This window comes from Vombatus ursinus, unplaced genomic scaffold, assembly GCF_900497805.2.
Source record: "Vombatus ursinus unplaced genomic scaffold, bare-nosed wombat genome assembly UNPS02014874.1, whole genome shotgun sequence".
Taxonomy (NCBI): domain Eukaryota; kingdom Metazoa; phylum Chordata; class Mammalia; order Diprotodontia; family Vombatidae; genus Vombatus; species Vombatus ursinus.
The window spans coordinates 12,910,101-12,929,594 of record NW_020954652.1 but is presented as its reverse complement, the minus strand read 5'-3'; the positions used below and the strand labels follow the sequence as shown (position 1 = coordinate 12,929,594).

The 19,494-nt window shown below is 36.1% G+C and overlaps 1 pseudogene; it reads left to right on the top strand.

The window, feature by feature from the left end:
- LOC114028261 overlaps nucleotides 1-18,062 on the top strand; it is a 29,827-nt pseudogene extending 11,765 nt beyond the window's left edge.
- Nucleotides 18,063-19,494: the final 1,432 nt, after the last annotated feature.

Here is a 19,494-nt window from a genome sequence, read left to right as displayed (position 1 = left end):
GAGGACTTTCAATCATTCTTGATGAAAAGACCAGAGCTGAATAGAAAATTTGACTTTCAGATACAAGACTCAAGAGAAACATGAAAAGGTAAACAGGAAAGAGAAATCATAACAGACTTATTAAGGTTGAACTGTTTACATTCTGCATCTGCATAGAAAGATGATATTTGTAACTCTTGTAACTCACAAGTCCTTTGTCAGTATTAGAGTAGTTGGAGGGAAAAAATTATATATATGTATGTATACATGTATTTATATATATATATATATATATAGAGAGAGAGAGAGAGAGAGAGAGAGTGCACAAGGTGAGTTGATGAAGGGGTGATATCTGGAGAATAAAATTAAGGGGTGAGAGAGGATTATTTGGAGAGAAGGAGAAACGAAGAGGTAGAATGGGGTAAATTATCTCACATAAAACAGACAAGAAAAGGCTTCTACTGTGTAGGGGAAACAGGAGAAAGTGAGAGGGAATGAGCGAATCTTATTCTCATCGAATTTGGCTTAAGGAGAGAATAACATACACACTCATTTGGGTATGGAAATCCATCCATCTTACCCTACAGGAAAATGGGGGGTGGGGAGAAGAGACAAGAGAACAGAAGGATGATAGAAGGGAAGTCAGATTGGGGGAGGGGATAATCAGAAGCAAACATTTCTAAGGAGGGACGGGGTCAAAAGAGAAAATGGAATAAATGGGAGACGGGATAGGATGAAGCAGTACTTTGTTTTTCACAACATGATTACTGTGGAGGTGTTTTGCACAACTACTCACATATAACCTGTATCTAGTTGCTTGCCTTCTCAATGAGGATGGGTGGGGAAGGAGGAAGGGAGAGAATTTGGAACCCAAAATTTTAAAAACTAAAGTTAAAAAAAATTGTTTTCACATGCAACTGGGAAATAAGATATACAGGAAATGTAGTATAGAAATCTATCCTGCCCTACAGGAAAATTGAAGGGGAAGGAGATAAGAGAAGGGGGGGAAGAAATAGAAGGCAGGGCAGATTTGGAGAAGGGATACTCAGAATGCATGCCATCTTGGGGTGGGGGGAGGGATGAGATGGGGAGAGAGTTTGGAACTCAAAATCTTGTGGAAGTGAATGTTGAAAACTAAAAATCAATTAATTAATTTGAAAAAATTAAAATAAATTTTAAAAGAATGTTTTATAAGCATATAATAACTTAGTAATATTATAAAGATAGTTTAATCTTATAGGCCCCTATGAAAGGGTCTTGGAGACCCCCAGAGGTATACAGACCATACTTTGAGAACTGCTGCTTTACATAATACAGCCTTTTCAATGTGGGGTAAAAACACTTTTCCTCTTTCTCACTCTGATTCCTTTATCAATATTTCAGGACTTTTTTTCTTTTCTTTTTGTTTTGTTATTTTAAAATTTTTATTTAGTATCTTATTTTCCCCAGTTATGTGTAAAAATAATTTTAACATTTGTTTTTAAAATTATGAATTCCAAATTCTCTCCTTTCCTTACTCTCAGCCCCCCCTCATTAAGAAGGTGAGCAATTAGATATAGTTTATACATGTATAGTCATCTTGCAAGACTTTTTGAAGGAACGAAGCGTCCTGTTTTGTTTGTGCTTTCAGGATTGTTTTTCCCTAGGAAAAAAGTTTTTTTTTCCTTGTTACATGGACTGAAGGGTGCTTTGCTTAGTCATTGCAGAAACATGTTAATTGTCCACAGTGACTTATTACACAGCTGAGGGTCTCTTTGGGATGAGAGAAAATGAGGTGCCTACATATCATTAAATTTACACACAAGACAGACACTTATATGAGTTTAACAGTGCAAAGCTAGCCCTTAACAGATGTTAGGTTCCTGTGAGAATGGGACTTCTTGTGAGTAATATGTAATACTTGGCTTTTTTTTTCTTTCAGAGAACTCAAAACACTCTCCAAATGGGGTGAGGCTTTGGCAGATGCTTATTGATTCTCCTTTTTTTTTTTTTTTAACAAAAACAATCTGCTACTTCTGTGTCTGATCAGGTGATGCAAAAACCAGTCCCATTTTTTAAATTTTTAAATGCTTAATCCACATAGCTATGGCTTTTTTTGTTTGAACTGGGTAGATTTGGGAACAGAAATAGAAAATTGTTCTTTTTTCCACACAGTTTAAGTGAGGAAAAAAATGTATTCGTATATTCCTTTTCCTATTCTCAACCAAGGATGTTAAGGAATTGGTATTCCCAAGAGTTGCCTTGAGTGTGGTTGTGGAATAAGTCATCTTAAATAGCATATGTTTGTGCTTAAAGCATGGAGGCCAAATGCAATTAAAGATAACACAAAAATCTGCTTCACTCATCTCCTTTCCTCTTTACCTGAATCTGAACACCGAAAAACTTGAAAGAGATTCCACTGAGGTTCACTTAACACCTTGAAGAAGGTTCAAACACAAAGGATGACAAGAAGCCACCTACATTTTAGAAGCAAAAGGAAATGAAAACAATAAGCTTCCAATCCTTCAGTACAAGTGATGTAATAGAAATGTCATCAAAGGAAACTCGAACTTGAACATTTCCATCTGGTGGAGTAGAACTGAGCGAAGGAGATGTCAGAGTCGTTTCTATGGACACCAGAGAGAAACTGAATGGATGTTGAGGTTAGGAGCCTGCACTGAATTGTAGAGTCTTCTGGGTGGGAGAGGCAGGTAGGGAATAAGCAAAGCAGAGAGGAGTCCAACCTCCAATGTAGTCTATTTCACAAAGCGCCCCTGTCAATATTGGGGTTTTAGGGAAAGGGATGCTGAGAAATCAGTACTTATAACACTCTTCTCTATAAAACCATGAGGTGGGGTATGGGGATGATGACTATTGTGGAAAAGAAACAATGAAATATACCTTCCTAGAGAAGACTCATGCCTAGTAATATGTCAGTCTATCTGACCCAAGTTAGTTACAATTCTTGTAGATCTATAGTGAAGTCAAGCCATTTCATGGGAAAGGAGAAGAGACTAAGCAATTATATAGAACCTACTCTGTGCCCTGTACTATGCTAAGCACTTTACAAATATTTTCTCATTTGATCCTGGCAACAACCTGAGAAGTAAGTGATGTTACTGTCTTCTTTTTACAGTTGAGGAAATTGAAACAAACCAAGATTAAATGAGTTGCTCATTGTCATACGGGTAGTAAATATCTACATCTGATATCACATTTGAACTCAGGTCTTCTTGTCTCCAGGCCCAGCACTCTCTCTGTGGTGCAACCTAGTTACCTCCATTCAAAAAGCATTCATTATGAGCTTGCTACATGCCAAGTACTACTAAATGTTGGACATATAAAAAGAAAGGCCAAAACATTCTCCACTATTAAGAAGCTCACAGTATAGTGGGGAATTAGTTCAATAGAGACTCTTGAGCATGGACCTGCAATTTCATTGGTATTGGGAACTCTTGGGTGAGAAAACCCCCTGTACTAATGTAGGCTGGCACCTTCTCTTAGAGTTTTGGAGGTAAAGTGACTTACTAACCAGGGACACACAGCCAGCCTGTGTCAGAGGACTTGAACCTAGGTTTTACTGGTTTGGAAGCTAACTCTTTTTTCTATTCACTATACCACACTGCCGATCTATTTAATGAAAGATGAACACACAAAAATCATTGCACTAACTTCTCCCCTAAAATATTCACTAACTTCCATGAATCAGATCAGAGAAGGAATGATGATAATTTAAATAATGTGTTTTATTTCCAAATAAAAGATACATTATTTTAATAGTAACTCTTGCTAAAAAAAAATGCTGTTGGTCAATCCCACGATAACTTACTTTAATAATGCGATTTGTTCTAAAATAGGAAAAGTATTGTGAATTAATGCCATTAATTCCCATAAAGATAAAATTAAAATTAACATACAAAATCACAGTGATTATAATGCATTGTATACTTAGAGCACCATTCTTCAAAGAACTTCATGTTCTTATTATTCAATTTGTCATACTAATAATAACCATGTAAGTTAGGAACCATATTATTCTTTTCTTTGCTGAAGCATAGAGAAGTTAAAAGTCTGGACTCAAGTCACATAGTCAGTGGGCCATTTTATTGCTCACTAAAGCAAATATAATTATTTTAAGAAGATCAACAACAAATTCTTAATGTAATCTTTTATTGAGAAATGGTATAGTAGAATGATATCAGGTTTCCCAATACTGTTAAATTCAAAGTCAGTCAGTCAATAAACATTTATTAGTCCCTATTTGTCAGGCACTATGCTAAATGCTAGGGATTCAAAGACGGACAAAATATAGTCCCTGCTCTCAAGGAGCTCACAGTCTAAAGGGGTAGACAATATGCAAATCACTATGTTCAAACTGTATGCGGGAAAAATAAAAAAATTAACAAAAGGGAAGACACTAAAATTAAGGTACATTGTGAAAGGCTTCGTGTAGAACATAGAGTTTTACCTGGGACTTGAAGGAAGTCAGGGAAGCTAGGAGGTGGAGATGAGGAGGGAGAACATTCCAGGCATGGGAGACAGACAGTAAAATGTAATTTATAACAAATATAAAATGTGTATTTCAGGAGTTATAAATCACAAAATCAGTCCATATGGCTATGACTCTTTCCTGATTGTTGGAGAGTGGACTATTGACCTTATTTGTGGCTGGCTAGTCCTAATAGCCTGAGCCTTTCATTTCACCATTGTATTCTGTGTTTTTCTCTTTTGTAAAATAAGGAGATTGTACTCCTCTCAGCTCTAATATTCTCTGCATAGATATTATGTTCCTAAGGATATTAATAGTTTCACACACAAAAAAAACCCCAAAACAATCTTTGGATGAAACAACGTTATAGTGGGCAGTTCTATTAAAAATGTTACAAAGTTGTTGGACAAATGAATGCCATTATAGAAAAGAAACATGACCTTTGAAAGTCCAACTCTGAGAACCTCATTGTGACACTGAAGTCACCCTCAGTTCTTGAAAGCTCTAATAATAGAGTATATCCCGAGATGGTTCTGCCATGCTGGAAAGCCTTTGGGTATAGTTGCAACAATAGATAGTGTCTGCATTCTGAGAACTAGCCTAGTTAAGCACAGAGAGGTTCACCATCTGTAGGTTGCCAGAAAGGGATGAAATCTTCAAACATGGGAATCAATGGAACCCAGAAAAATACAAAATGGCCTTAACTCCTATTTAGCCTCTATTTGCTTCTTCAGGGTTCATGGCAAAGTGGTACAAAAGGAGGCAGAGAGTGTGAAAAACCATAGTTTCTATTCTACCTATAAACTCTTTTTAAGTGTATGATCCTTATCTAATGATCAATGAGTGGTCCCAATATTAGAGGAACCAATTTATATCGATCTTGACATTGTCTCTATAAATGGAGTCAGAAGAAAGAGAGATAGCATGAAATAATGAATACAGTACTCTCTGGAAGACCTGGGTTCAAATTCTGCCTTCTAGCTCTGTGTTTCTTGACCTATAAAAATAAGTGGGTGGGTTCAATGGCATCTAAGTTCCTAGCTCACTGTAAATCTATGATTCTATGAAACAAAGAAGTTGCAACTATACTATTTCACAGAGATTTATTGGAAAAGCAAAGAAAAAGAGTTGATGGAGTTCATTTTATCATACTCTTAAAGGTGACAGGAAACCTTATTCCATGAGTATTTTGGTCATTATATATTTTTATGCTCATGTAAACGTTCACAAAAAAAACCCTTCAAGAAAAAAGTTGCCTCTTATGGACCAACACCTGTTGAACATAAAGAGGTAGAGATAGTCTATAAACAACTCAATAAGATGTGTATTGCCCAGATTCTGGCATTTGTCTATTAGTATACATAAGGGCAGTTAGGTGGGCACAGTGGATATAGTGTCCAGCCTAGAGTTCGGAAAACCTGAATTCAAATCCAGCCTCAGACACTTACTAGCTGTATGACCCTGGGAAAGTCATTTATCCCTGTTTGCCTTAGTTTTCTCTTCTCTAAAATGAGATGGAGAAGGAAATGGCAAGCCACTCTAGTAGTTTTGCCAAGAAATCCCAAATGCGGCACTAAGAGTTGGACATGACTAAAATGACTGAACAACAAAATGAGTATACATATGTAAGCACATTTACATTCATCCACACATATAAACACTTAAGTATGTGCATACATGCATATACCTGTGCGTAAATATGGGGATATATACACATGGATCTGTGCAAAAGTATGTACATATGTATATATCCATGTACATGCACATTGTCTGTACATGTACATATACAAACAAAATATATTTGTGTATATATTTATTCACATAAATATTCTGTAGTTTAAAGAGCACTGGATCTGAATTTAGAAAGATTCGAGTTCACATCTCACTTCTGTGTCCCATCCACTAGCCATGTAATCATGGACAAGTCCCTTGATTTCTTTGATCTTCAGATTCATCATCTGCAAAAAGAGGTTAAAATATTTTTAAAACCTATCTCATAGGGTTATCATGAGGAAAGTGCTTTGTAAACTGTAAAGTACTATGTAAGTACAATTTTTATTTTTATCACCTTGGGCAAGTCCCTGTGTTTCTCAAGGTAGTTGCTAACTCTTTAAGACTCTAAATTAGTTGCATTGGTAGAGGAAGTTCTCTTCCACTGAGATCACAGGTCCGGTCTGTATCTCCATCCTTTTGCTATTAATAATATCATGAGTGCCAAATATTTTTATTGAGAAAGTTGGAGTCTTGAAAAAAAAACTTAGTGGAGAATCCTATGTTATTCATCAACCTGAGACTCAGAGGAAGAAACATCAAGGTAGACTTTCAACAAAAGAAAGGTATTTAAGGCATTCCTCTGAAATATAACAAAAGGTAAACCAAGTTCAACAGATTATTCAACTTGCAAAACCCTCCAAGTGTAGAAACACATATAGATAAATAAGTTCAATTAGTGAGAAAAGAATAAGTAAATAAATCAATAAGGTTATTAAAAATTATTGCTCTCTGAGGTAAAAAAAGAGAAGAAATGTAGATCATAAAGGTAGTTAAGGAGATAAAGCTTTAGGGGAAACTTAAGAATCAGGAAAGGAAGGAAGAGAAGTTGAATTATTACTCTGTGGACTAAATCCCCTGACCCCTTATAAAGTGAATCAATTTCTTCTGTAGGAGGAAATAACAGAGACGAAGTTTCCCAATGGAGAGGTGACATAAAGAAGTGAATGATATACTGCTACCAAGTGCCTAGATAAACAGTGACGGGAAAATAATTTCTTTGGTCTTTCAATCTGAGTTGAGGTTGGGGGGAGAAGAAGCTATGGGAGAATAGTTGTACCAATGGAGGAAAAAAGATGTAGTGCTGGGTTTGAGCATGAAGGAGGAGTCTCACAGCAGAAGGGAATAGGAAAAGGTGAGACTAAAGAACATTCCCATGGTAGAGTGGATTTATTATTTTAATAAGAGCCAAGGTTATATAATGAGCATCAATGGGAGAGGGTAATATACCTTGTCTGAGAAAGTATCATGCCTCCCTGGATATCATTCCACCATATGAGAAGGGATACATCGGTCACCAAGATCAGCTATCACCCAGAGTGGCAGTGGTGACATACAGAGATAAGATCACATGGAGATCAAACACGTGAGGACTAAAAGATAGGGCAAGACCTCCTCATCTAAGAAACAATGTTTTCTATTTGACAATCCTTTTTGCATGAATCAATATTTCTAAGAGTGAGGCACAACAGAAAAAAGGGGGGGAGTGGGGTGAAATCTACAAAGTCAATAATAAAAAATGGGATCAAAGAGGGGGCTCAAATTTATACTTCAAAGACTTTACATTCATGAGGGACTAGAAAGTAAGGAAGAAAAAATAAGGATAAAATCCATGGAATAGGAAGTAAAGGTCAGAATGGACAAGAAAGGAAGAGAAATAATGATGAGGACAATGCAAAGAAACACTTCTTGGAAAGATGACAGCAAAAGATTATTACTTGAAGTAAGAGATTGGAAGGGAAGGAAGACTGAACCATCATATTAACTGGCCACCAAAAAGAGAAGAATCAAAAAGAAGGGAAAAACAAATAAATTAATGAATCAACCAATAGACAAAGTAAGAAAAAATGGATGCATGGAAGGAAAGAAGGAGTAGATTTAAAGGAATTCAAATAAAGTTGATAAATGGAAGGAGAGGGAAACCCTGTGGGAATTGATGAGCCTCAAAGTAATATAAGCAATGTTAGTTATAGGAACAATATTCTGACCACTAAGGAAGAGGAAAAATATCAACAGAAAAGAAATATAGGAAAATATAATCCAAACAATGACAACTTTAAATGTGAATGGATTACACTATCTGATAAAAATGAAATAAAACAGCAGAATAAATGAGAAAACACAACTCATAAATCTTCTAAATATAAGAAAAAAACAAAAATAAAGGTACAAGATGAGAAGCTGGAATAAAATATACCACGTGTCAGGTAAATTCGGAGGGGGGGAAGAGTGGCAATCATGCTATCAGAAAAAAGAGGAAATGCAAGAATATCAAAAGACATAAGGAAAACTAAATCATATTTAAAGGAATCATACACTATGAGCTAAACAATACTAGACATGTGTGCCAAATGAAATAGCATCTACATCCACAAATGAGAAGTTAACTGAATTGGGAAAGAACATTTAGTAATACAATAATTGAAGAATATTTCAATGATCCTCTCTCACAGCTGGAGAAATCTAATTGAAAGATAAACAAGAAGAAAATTATAGAACTCAACAAACTGTTACAGAAGTGGGAACAGAAAGGCTTGAGACATCTCTTGAATGAGAATATTAAAGAATATACATTTCCCAGCACAACATGATACCTTAACCAATATCAAGCATGTGCACATAGAAACTGTAAGTAAATGAAAGAATAAATATAAAGTGCTACGTAACTATAATCTTCATTTTTAATAGACCTTTTTATTTCATTAATTTAAAGAGATCTCAGAGAGGAAATTCTTTAACCTTGTATGAAACTTATAGTTTTAGAAAGCTGGATAGCTGAGAATGGACTTGTCCAGATTCCCATAGCCAGTATGTGTCAGAGTCAAAACTGAATCCGGGTCTTTCTATCTATGAGGCTAACTCTCTATACGCTACTTCACACTGCCTTTAAGTATTGTTTTCAAAAGAAATGCTAATAAGTATAAATTATAACTATATAGTTCTTGAAGGTTTATATAGTGTTTTCCTTACAGCCATTTTGTGAAGTAGATAGTATAAAAATATTATCTGTATTTTACAAATAAGGAAACAGAGGCTCCAAATGGTAAAATGAATTTCCCAAAGTCACTCAACTAATTAGATGACAGAGCCAGGAACTGGACTCAGGTCCTCTGGATCCAAAAGCAGTATTCTTTCCATCACATCATGCTGCCTTAACATACTGAAGTGACAAGTACAAATTATCTACTGATAAATAAGAGATATAGACATGTCTGTCTATATCTGCATTATCTCTCATATTTGCCCTCTCATCTTAATTTCCACTGCCACCACCCCAGTACAGAACCCTCAGTACAGTGCATCCAAATGATCTTCCTCCTATGTAAATGCATTCATGTCACTTCTTTCCTCAACTTCCCCCAATAGCTCCATGCTGCATGCCTAATTAAGTACTTAGCTATCCAAAGCTCTCTACAATCTGCTTCTACCTTATCTTTCTAGTCATATCTCAAACTACTCCCACCCATACACTATATGATCAATACAAACAGAGCATATCTCTATATATCCCATGGTTTTCTACCCACATAACATTTTGTTCATGATAATATGTATTCTTATAAAGCCCTACTCTCTTAATTTTGCTTGTATTAGTACAATTGAGAAAATTGGTGGAGTGGGAGGGGTGACTCTGTAGGCCTATAGATGTTAAAGCTCTTGTTTACTCCTGTAAAGTTGCCCTTTAGATACACATAGAATCACTGAATCACAGAATTTCAGTTGGAAAGCACCTTAGTAGGCATCTAAGTGGCTATAAAGTGGTCATTCAGCCCCTGATTGAGGATCACTAATGAGGGTGAATCTATTATCACCCAAAACAGTCCATTTTACTTATGAATTCCTGCAATACTTACGAATATTTTTCCCTGACATCATAACTGAATTTGTCTATTTGCATCTTACAACCATTGCTCCTGATTCTGCTCTTTGGGGCCAAACTAAGCAAGTTTATTCCCTCTGCCCCATGCCAGTCCTTTAAATACCTGGAGACAAGTATCATGACTCCTACCTAGTCTTACCTTCTCTTGTCTAAATATTCTCAATTTCTTCAACTGACAGTCATATGGCATGGGCTTAAGACTCCTTAGCATCTTGCCCTCTCTTGGACTCTCCATCTTATCAATTTACTATAGTTTCCAGAATCAGTCCCTCAATTCTAAGAAATACTTGAGTGAATGATGTTGGCACTGAAACTTCTACATTTTATTTAAAGGTGTCTTGCAATATGAAAAGGGGGTGGTATATGGGAGTTCAGAAGATATAGTAGCAACCATTATTTGCTAGTATAGTATTAGTAGTATTCATGTTCAGTACCTTTTCAAAATATTTGTAGTATTTGAGATTGAAATAGAATGTGGTGAAAATAAGGAAGTAAATGAAGAGGAGAGATGGATTGAGGCTGAGAGACAGAGAGATGATTGTAGACTTTGTGTGAGAGAGACAGAGAAAGACAGAAACAGAGATAGAAAGAGAGAGACAGGACATCAAGGTATTTCTCTGAACTAATCATATTTTTGTATAGAGAGAAGCATTTGATTCTCATTGATTCTGTTACATAAAGTTTACTGAAAACAAATTAGTTTCTTTCTTTGGGTATATTTCTATATATTATAAAATAACCTATGAAATGAAACTGGAAGTCTTAATAATCAGTGAATTCAATACAATTAAATAAACATTATGGATATTTGCAATAAAGGTTTGTATTTTCTTTTTTTCCCCAATGGGGGGAGATGGAAGGAAGAGGAAATAAATGCTTCCTAATTGAAAAAAATTAAAAAAAAGAAAAAAGCAACTACAATGTATCAGGTGCTTGGAATACTGAGATAGATGACACAGCCCCCTCTCAATGAACTTACAAGCTATTGGTAGAGAAAGAAATCACAGTATCATGATGGGGGTGGAGGCTGAGGGGTATAGAATGGACCTTGAATGTCACTTGACCCAGACTCACCAGTTTATAAAGGAGGAAACTGAGGTCCAGGGAGGTTAAGTGACATATTTAAAGTCACGTAGGTCATAAGTGGCAGAGTCACGAATCTAAACCAGGGCCTCAAACTCCAGATTGCACACTCTTTCGATTATGCCATGGTTGAGATCTACACAGATCATTCTGAAACAAGAAAAAGCAAAATAAATGTAAAGAAACTTCATTGTAAGAGAAAAATATTACTTCCATGATGGGGACTGGGGGGGGGTAGAAAAAGTGTAGTCATATGTAAGGGATATATTTCATGGAGAAGATGGCACGTGAGATGGACATTAATGGGAAGAATTTCCATCAATAAGGTATAGGAAATCTATTTCACCCATACATATTTAGTGCTCATGTTTAGTTTTCTCATTTTTGTCTTGATGTTCTAGTACCTAATAGAACTTCTATCATAGTTGATCAATCAACTGATTGATGTAGAGAATCATATGATTTGGAAGGGAATTCAGAAGTCGTTGAGTCTACCCCCAGAACTTATCATGAATCCTGCCTGTCATTTTCCTAAGTGGTGATCGATTCTGCTTGACAGCCTTCAATGACAAGTAATCCACTACCTCCTGAAGGAGATTTCTCATTACAATATCTTATCTATTAGATTGCAAAGTCCTTCATTAGAGTGTAAACTTCTTGAGGACAGGGATTGCCATCTACTTCTTTGTATTCCCCAATGCTCAGAACAGTTCCTGACACTGAGTGGGTGCTTAACAAATGTTTATTGATTGATTAGTTGTATACCTCTAGTTGTTAGAAAGATTTTGTGTTAGTTTTAGAGTTGATTCTGTCCAATTACAACTTACTACTTTTGAATCTTCTCTTATCCAAACTTAACAATCCCAATTCTTTTAACTGCTATTCATATGGAATTATTTGAAGGCACATCATTATCCTTGCCATATTTCCAGCTTGTATTGGAGTACTCCTTTTAAAATGTGCTACTCAGAATTGTATATAATACTTTAGATATCCAATGACAGAGTAAGAGATGAATGTGACTACCAATTACTTAAATCTAGAAAGTAATTCTATTAATACAAATTAACATCAAATTAGCTCTTTGGGCTGGGCCATCACACTACTGGATCTTGGAGTCTGTAACCAATTCTCTCAGTTACTGTTGTTCTTTGAGTGAACTTTTTTCTAGCCATATTTCTCAATTTTTTAAAAAAATTTCTGCAGTTGATTTTTCAACCCAAGTTCAAGACATCACATATGGTCTCATCAACATAAGTATTTCCTCCACTGGTGCAGATCACAACGTATCTTCCATAGGAGATCTATACTGAAAAATCTGCAAGACACTGAAAGTCTTCCTCTGATTCTTTTAATGTCTTGGAAGAGCCCAAGTACTCAGGCTAGCTAGTTATGTTTTGCCCTTATGTGTTCTCTCTCTCTCTCTCTCTCTCTCTCTCTCTCTCTCTCTCTTCCACCTCCCCTCATCTAGTCCAACTCCATCATTTCACTGAAAAGGAAACTGAGGTTCACAAATGTTGTGCAAATGATTTGCCCAGGATCACGGTTATACATGTCATGGAGGTATATTTTATGCCATGTCTCATACAAAAATCATTATTAGTAATATGCTTCACCCTACTTACACCCAGTATATATTTGTCCATTGTTTGAGTCTCTTGAAACTGTGATCCTTATATGACCTTAATGTTGAATGATTCACAAGCACAGTATCACCAAAATATTGGCATTGTGGAAACATACTAAAACCTACCATTCCTGTTCTGTCTTTAGGTTACATATTAAAAAATAAAAAATTAGGATAGTACTGTAGTCTGTCGTTCTTATGCCCACTTGACTAGGAAACCTTTTCAGAATTTCTTTAATCATCAGTTCTGAAAGTCTCTTGAAATCATTACAGCATCATTCTTATCAAAGGCCTAACAATTTTCAGAGAGGTAATTGGGTCAAAGTTTAAGAAGAAACTCCATGCTCTCAGAAAATGGATTAAGGTGTTAACAAGATTTCAGGCAGGAACATCTTGATCTAATTAAGGTCATTAACTATCTCTACCCTTGACTGCATTGAATGATTATCCAGTATGTACCAATTTAAGTAACTTATTGTTCTACTTAATAAATCAAAACTGTTAAATGGATTTTCTCCTGAACTCTGTAACTGTTTTATGTTATTGTGTAATTTTGTATTTGGTTGGGAGTATTATATGCCTATACTGTGACTCAAAAAATGATTTAAATTAGAAAAAAAACTTCAAAAACATTGGGAAACGTTGTACTTTTGAAATTTTTCTTTCTTTAAGCAAGATGCTTAGAATTAGAATAATTTCATTAGTAAATTTGTCTCTGGCAGGCTTGGACCCCAAATTCAGAGTACTGAATTTGGTTTCAACAATATTAAAAAGATGCTGCTCGGTAAGAAGTTTAGAACCATTGGAAACTTCCTCTACAAGATTATCACCTTATTCATTTCTTGATCCTAAACCATGATTTCCAATATAGTTTTAGCTACTCTCCCATGTATTTACCTTCATTTTGAAGTCATTGAGTATCAAAGTGTTAATTTGGAGAATTTTTTAACTTATTTTTTAATGAAATTTCTCTTTTGCAATTTCAGTAGCAGATACTGGCGCATAAGTTACAATTATCTTCCTGGTAGTCTGTATTCTTATTATAGTCATGATAAGTATTGCAATGCCTGATTGCCAAGTGTCCCATGAAATGACTTTCATCATTGCCTTTGGGTGAACAATGAAACAGCTTCTTCCAATTCCTTTATTCATTTTCCCTAGGAGAACCTGCAAGCTATCCTTCCATTTAACTAAAAATAGTCATTTAATCTTCTGGTATCCTTTGTCACCAGAATGTCAGTTTACATATAATGTAGTTCCTCTAATGAATTGCTCATGAGCTAAAGACTTCACTTTGAATACTGCTAGTGACACTTGTGTTTGTAGGTGCTTTAAGAACTGTGTGAAACTTATCACCTCTGCCAACCTTTTGGGGGAGCCATCTCCAGTTGCCCTGATCTACATCTTGCCACCAGACCCAGATGGCTCTGGAGGAGAAAATGAGGCTGGTGTCTTTGCACAGCCCTCCCTCACATAAATCTAGTTCACTCGCAAGGCACGACATCACCTTCCTGCTGTCATGGTCTTCTTCAAGAACAAAGTACAAAAACAACAGCCAACCTTTCTGCCATTCCACACTGTCACTGTAGAAGTTGAGGAAAGTCACATAGGACAGAGGCTTATTCTACATTTTTGTCCATTTCATGGGTCATTATCAGCACAAACATTCATAACCTGGTGATCAATTATCTATAGCTACCTGGGTTGATACAGGAAAAATAGTCTATTGTCAGGCCCATACTTGAAGATTTTCCAGGTTGGTAAAATCAACCATTGCTTATCTACTCTTGGCACTACTGTTTAAAAGAAAAAGAATAAACCCATGTCATTATGAGGCTTCAAGGTAGGACTCTTATTTGTACATGTTACATTAAATTTTGGGTGGCATAGATTTAGAAAACCATTAAGCTGCAGAGCATGCAGACGAAAGCAGGTAGGATGATGAAGGGCCTTGCATGTTATAGGCAAGGAAGTAATTGAACCTGTTTTTCCTTGAAAAGATAAGATTCAAGGAGTGGAAAAAATAGCTGCTTCCACCTACTTGAAGGATTGGCATGAGGAATAGTGATTATACTTATTCAGCTTGACCCCAAAAGGCAGAAGCAGGAACAATGACTGTAAGCCAGAGTAAAATTTAAAGTTTGGTGTGAGGAAAAAGTTTCTAACAATCAGGCCTGTCCAAAAGTGAAGTTGTCTGCCTTGGAATGGAGGCTACTGGAAATCCTCAAACAGAGGTTAAATAGCTGGCCACCAGGATACACTGTGGCACTAAAATTTTGTGATTCTACCCTTTGTTGAGATTAAATTTTCTCTTGCTTTTTTCAGTCTAGAGCAGTTAGGTGGCACAGTGAAGAGAATGCTTGGGCCTTGAGTTAGGAAGACCTAAGATCAAATCTGGACTCAGATACTGTCTAACTGTATGACTCTGGACAAATCCCTTAACCCTATCTGTCACAGTTTTCTCATCTCTAAAATGAACTGAAGACGGAAATGGGGGCAAACCTCACCAGTATTTTTGCCAAGAAAACCCCAAATGGGGTCACAAAGAGTCATACATAACTGAAATGACTGGACACCAACAACAAAGTTTCAGTCTGGCATTCAATCTTGTCAAGATCTTTTTGGATTTTTATTCTATCTTGAAAATTCTTCCCAGATTAATTTCATTTGCAAATTCAATAAGCATTTCTTCTATGCCTTCATCCAAGTTATTTATATAAGTTGGTACAACAGTACAAAAGAACCTAGAGCCCTCATTACCAAGGACAGAGACCTAGATTACTTTACTGGAGACCCGCCTCTATTTAGATTGTTATCAATGTATTATTCAATATTATTCACTTTTCAGTGGCCAAACAATTTGGGACCCACTTACTTGCAATGTTATCTAGTCTGCACATATCCATATTGCCCATTAAGACTGCATTTGACTTTTTGTTGAATATTTTACAGAAATCCAAGCAAGCCTGTCTATATTTCCCTGATCTACCAGTCTAGTATCCTTATCAGGGGCAAAATAACAATAATAATAATAATAATAATAATAATTTTAAAACATATTTACTAAAAAGGTTTCGTTTCCTCCAAGTCATAGGCAAAGCATTAGATACATTTTCCAAAAATGAGTTGCAGCAAGTTGAAAATCCACGTTCACACTGATGCATTTCTGAAGGATGGAGTTCCCTTTACAAACAATATTGTATACAAATGGATTTCTAGACTCAAACAAGCAGAAATAAGACTAATGTATTCCTGAAGCTTTTTATATCTAAGCCCAAAGCAAAATCTCACCCATGTGTTGATGTTGAGTGGAATTCTTCATTGTTTCTTTTTTTTTTTATCAATAATGTTTAAGGAACTATATCAATTCTATTTTAAGCTTGTTGGTTATTGTTGAACATAATAGAACAAGGAGATCACTGATATAGAAGGAACAAGGAGACTTAATTCTCTTGCATTTGATAGGAGAACAATACATTGCAGGGGTTTTTTTTGTTTGTTTGTTTTACTTTTTTTTTAATCAAGGAGCCTGGCTCTGACAATTTCTTGTCCTATTTCTCTGGGCATTTGACCTTGTCTTCACTAAAAAGTAACATTCTATGGTCGCAGACCATAGATCTCTGACATTCTCTAAAGCATATTCATTGATCAAGCCCTCTTTCTTTTCAAATGGATTCCCTGATAACAGAGACACTGAAAGGATTGCATAGCACTTGAAAGGGGAAAGCAATGACACAATGTTGCCAATAAAATGCTTATTATTCACTCTCTATGAAAATACATCTGGCCAAGAGAAAGTAAAACAGTTGCCCAAGGATACATTAGCTTCTACACCAAAGCTTATGAAGGACTTGTATTGTATTTTGTAGGTCTGTTACTGTCACCTTTCAATTAAAACACAAAGAGCTGAAGTTAGTTATAGTATAGTCTAGTCAGATTATTTTAAGGGCTCCTCTTCTACCCTCTTGGCATTAATATGCATGCATTCTATCTTTACTAAAGAAGCTAAGGCCTTGTCTATGCACAAGTAATTGAAAGAAAATTTAGGAATGACAAAGTAACATGGAGTAGTGGAGAGAGCCCTAGATTAAGAATATGGAGCTCTAGACTTGAATAGTTTATTCTTTACTTACCATCTGTGTGACTGATCAATTTGTACCTCTAGACCAGTTTCTTCATCTATAAAATGGCATTTGGATGAGATGGTCTCTTAGCTCCTCTGTATTTCCTACCATCTATAACTCTTTGAAGTAGTTACTTAGTGTAGGGGATCCCCATTATCTGTGCCATGGGCCCATTGAGCACTTGGAATCTTGAATGGGGATCACAGAACCAAGATCCCCTTGAATAGGGATCACAGAACCAGCTGTCCCGATAAAAGCTGAAGGGTAGCTGTGACGGTCTCAAGTAAAGTTCACTGGATTATCTGCATGTACAATGAAAACAAGCAATATAGTCATGTGTCTAGACCAGACCTGCACAACTTGTAAACTTCTTCGGGCCACAGATAGCCACAGATAGGTTAGACTAGAGATAGACTGATGATGTTTGGTTGCGTGACAAATAGGAGAGTGTGCAGTGGCAACCCTACATTTTTGTGGGCCCCTTGAAATCTTCTGGTGGGCTGCAAGCAGCCTGTAGGCTATACAAGTGCAGGCCTGGTCTAGACCTTACTGCCACCATTATGAGGTGTTCTTTAGATTAGAACTTATTTAGTTAAACGTTCTAGTTTGAATAACATGTACCAAAGCTGTCTTAAGCCTTTCAAATATTTGCTGGTCTGGAATTCAAATCTTGCGATAAAAGATTTAGCCGTATATTTTAACCATGCAGAGGTAGTAAACAAAGCTTCAAAAATACTACCAAGGTATGAAGTCAGTCTTCCTTGGATACAAAAAGTAGAACTAGATTTATCCAAGAAACTTTTCACAACAGCTATACTGTTTGAGCATCCAGAATCCTAAAGTAAAAAGTAGAAAAATACAAAATGGTAGCCACATCTGGTATAAAGAAAGTTACATTTGATTGGCTCTATAAACAATTAGAAAAGTTTGAACAGCAAGTTAAGGGAGAACCAGAAATTCCGCTTCTCCACCAGCCAAAAGACAGATGATTTTAACTGAAAATCCAAGAAGGAAATAGAGGATGAAGCATAGTCTCCATGTAAGCAACAGCAAAGTGGAGATTTAAAACAGGATTAGGAAGAATGGAAAAGAAAAATTTTAGAAAATACTGCTAAAGCGCAAAAGAAGTGATTTCAATTTCCAGGTGGCACCTGCCACCAACCATGAGTCTTTCCTCCCCAATGAGCTTTGATGGGTTGTTAGCATTTGCTTTTAAGCAAGAATTCTGAAAGCCCCTGCCTTCATATGCTTAGGGTTCTTTTCCTGGGTAATACCAAACATTTTATGTAAAGCACTCTGCCTCCATATTTTGGTGAGGTTGCTTGAAGATACCAATAAAGAAGTCACACCTGAGGTAATGAGAAGTAACTTCTGACCCTGAAAATAATTTTGACACAACCCACCATGGCATCATTTGGCACAACTTCTGTTTGTTTGCCAAATGTGTGTATTCTCTTCCAAAGGAGTATAAGGAAACATAGTACTCTAGTTTGACAATATCTTAATAATTAAACATTAATTACTCATTTTAAAGCAATACAAATGAATTTCTCGTGCTATTTTATAATTGCTTTTAATTGTTTTTTCCAGGGTTTTTTTTTAGAATCATAGAATCTTTTAGTTTACAATGCTGCAACTTTAAGATAATAAATTTAATTTATGTTTAACAAAATGAGTTGTTATTAGCAACATACAAATGAGGCTTGATTGGGGCCAATTTCAGTGTGTTGTTAAAACTGTAAAGTAAATTATGAGCCACAAAGAAAAGGAATGGCAATAATCCTTCAAGTCATAGATTTAAAGCTGAAGAGGATCTTACACCTTGTGTAATTCAGATTATTATATAGATGAGGAAAGTGAATTCCAAAAAATTGAGTACTTTGCTCAAGGTCACACAAGTACATTCTAGATCCCTCACTCCAGATCCATCCTTCTTTCCACCTTTCCTCCTTGTTGCCTCACTAGAAGGGAAGGCCTACCTACCCAATTTTGTCTCTGTTATGGGAAGATGCAGCTTGGTCCAATAGAATTCAAGTTCTTGGATTCATACTCTGCCTCTGATGCTTACTACCTTTGTGACCTTGGGCAAATCATCTAACTTAATGGAGCCTGAACTGACTCATCTGTAATATGAGGGGGATGGACTAGATCAGTGATTCTTAAACTGTGAGTCAAAACCCAAAAAAAATTTGGCAACAGTAAAAGGTTTCTGAACCCACAATGACCAAAAATTAATTAAAAATAAAACACGTAATGAATTTGAGGTATTTCTGGCAGCACTTGCTCATACTGCATCAAGCAATTCCACAGCAGCCTTGGTTCTGAACACAAAACACGTGCACTTTGCTCTGTGCATGCCCTCAGGCCACGTAACACCAACAAATAATGCTGAAATCTCAAAAAGGGGTCACAAGTGAAAAAAGTTTAAGAAGCCCTGGACTAGCTGATCTCTGAAGGCCCTTTCAACTCTGGATCTAAGATCCTATGAACCCTAACAGGAAGTGTCCCAATAGGATTAGGGCTCTGGGTTTTAGCTTATCAGATGAACAGCCAAACTTTGAAC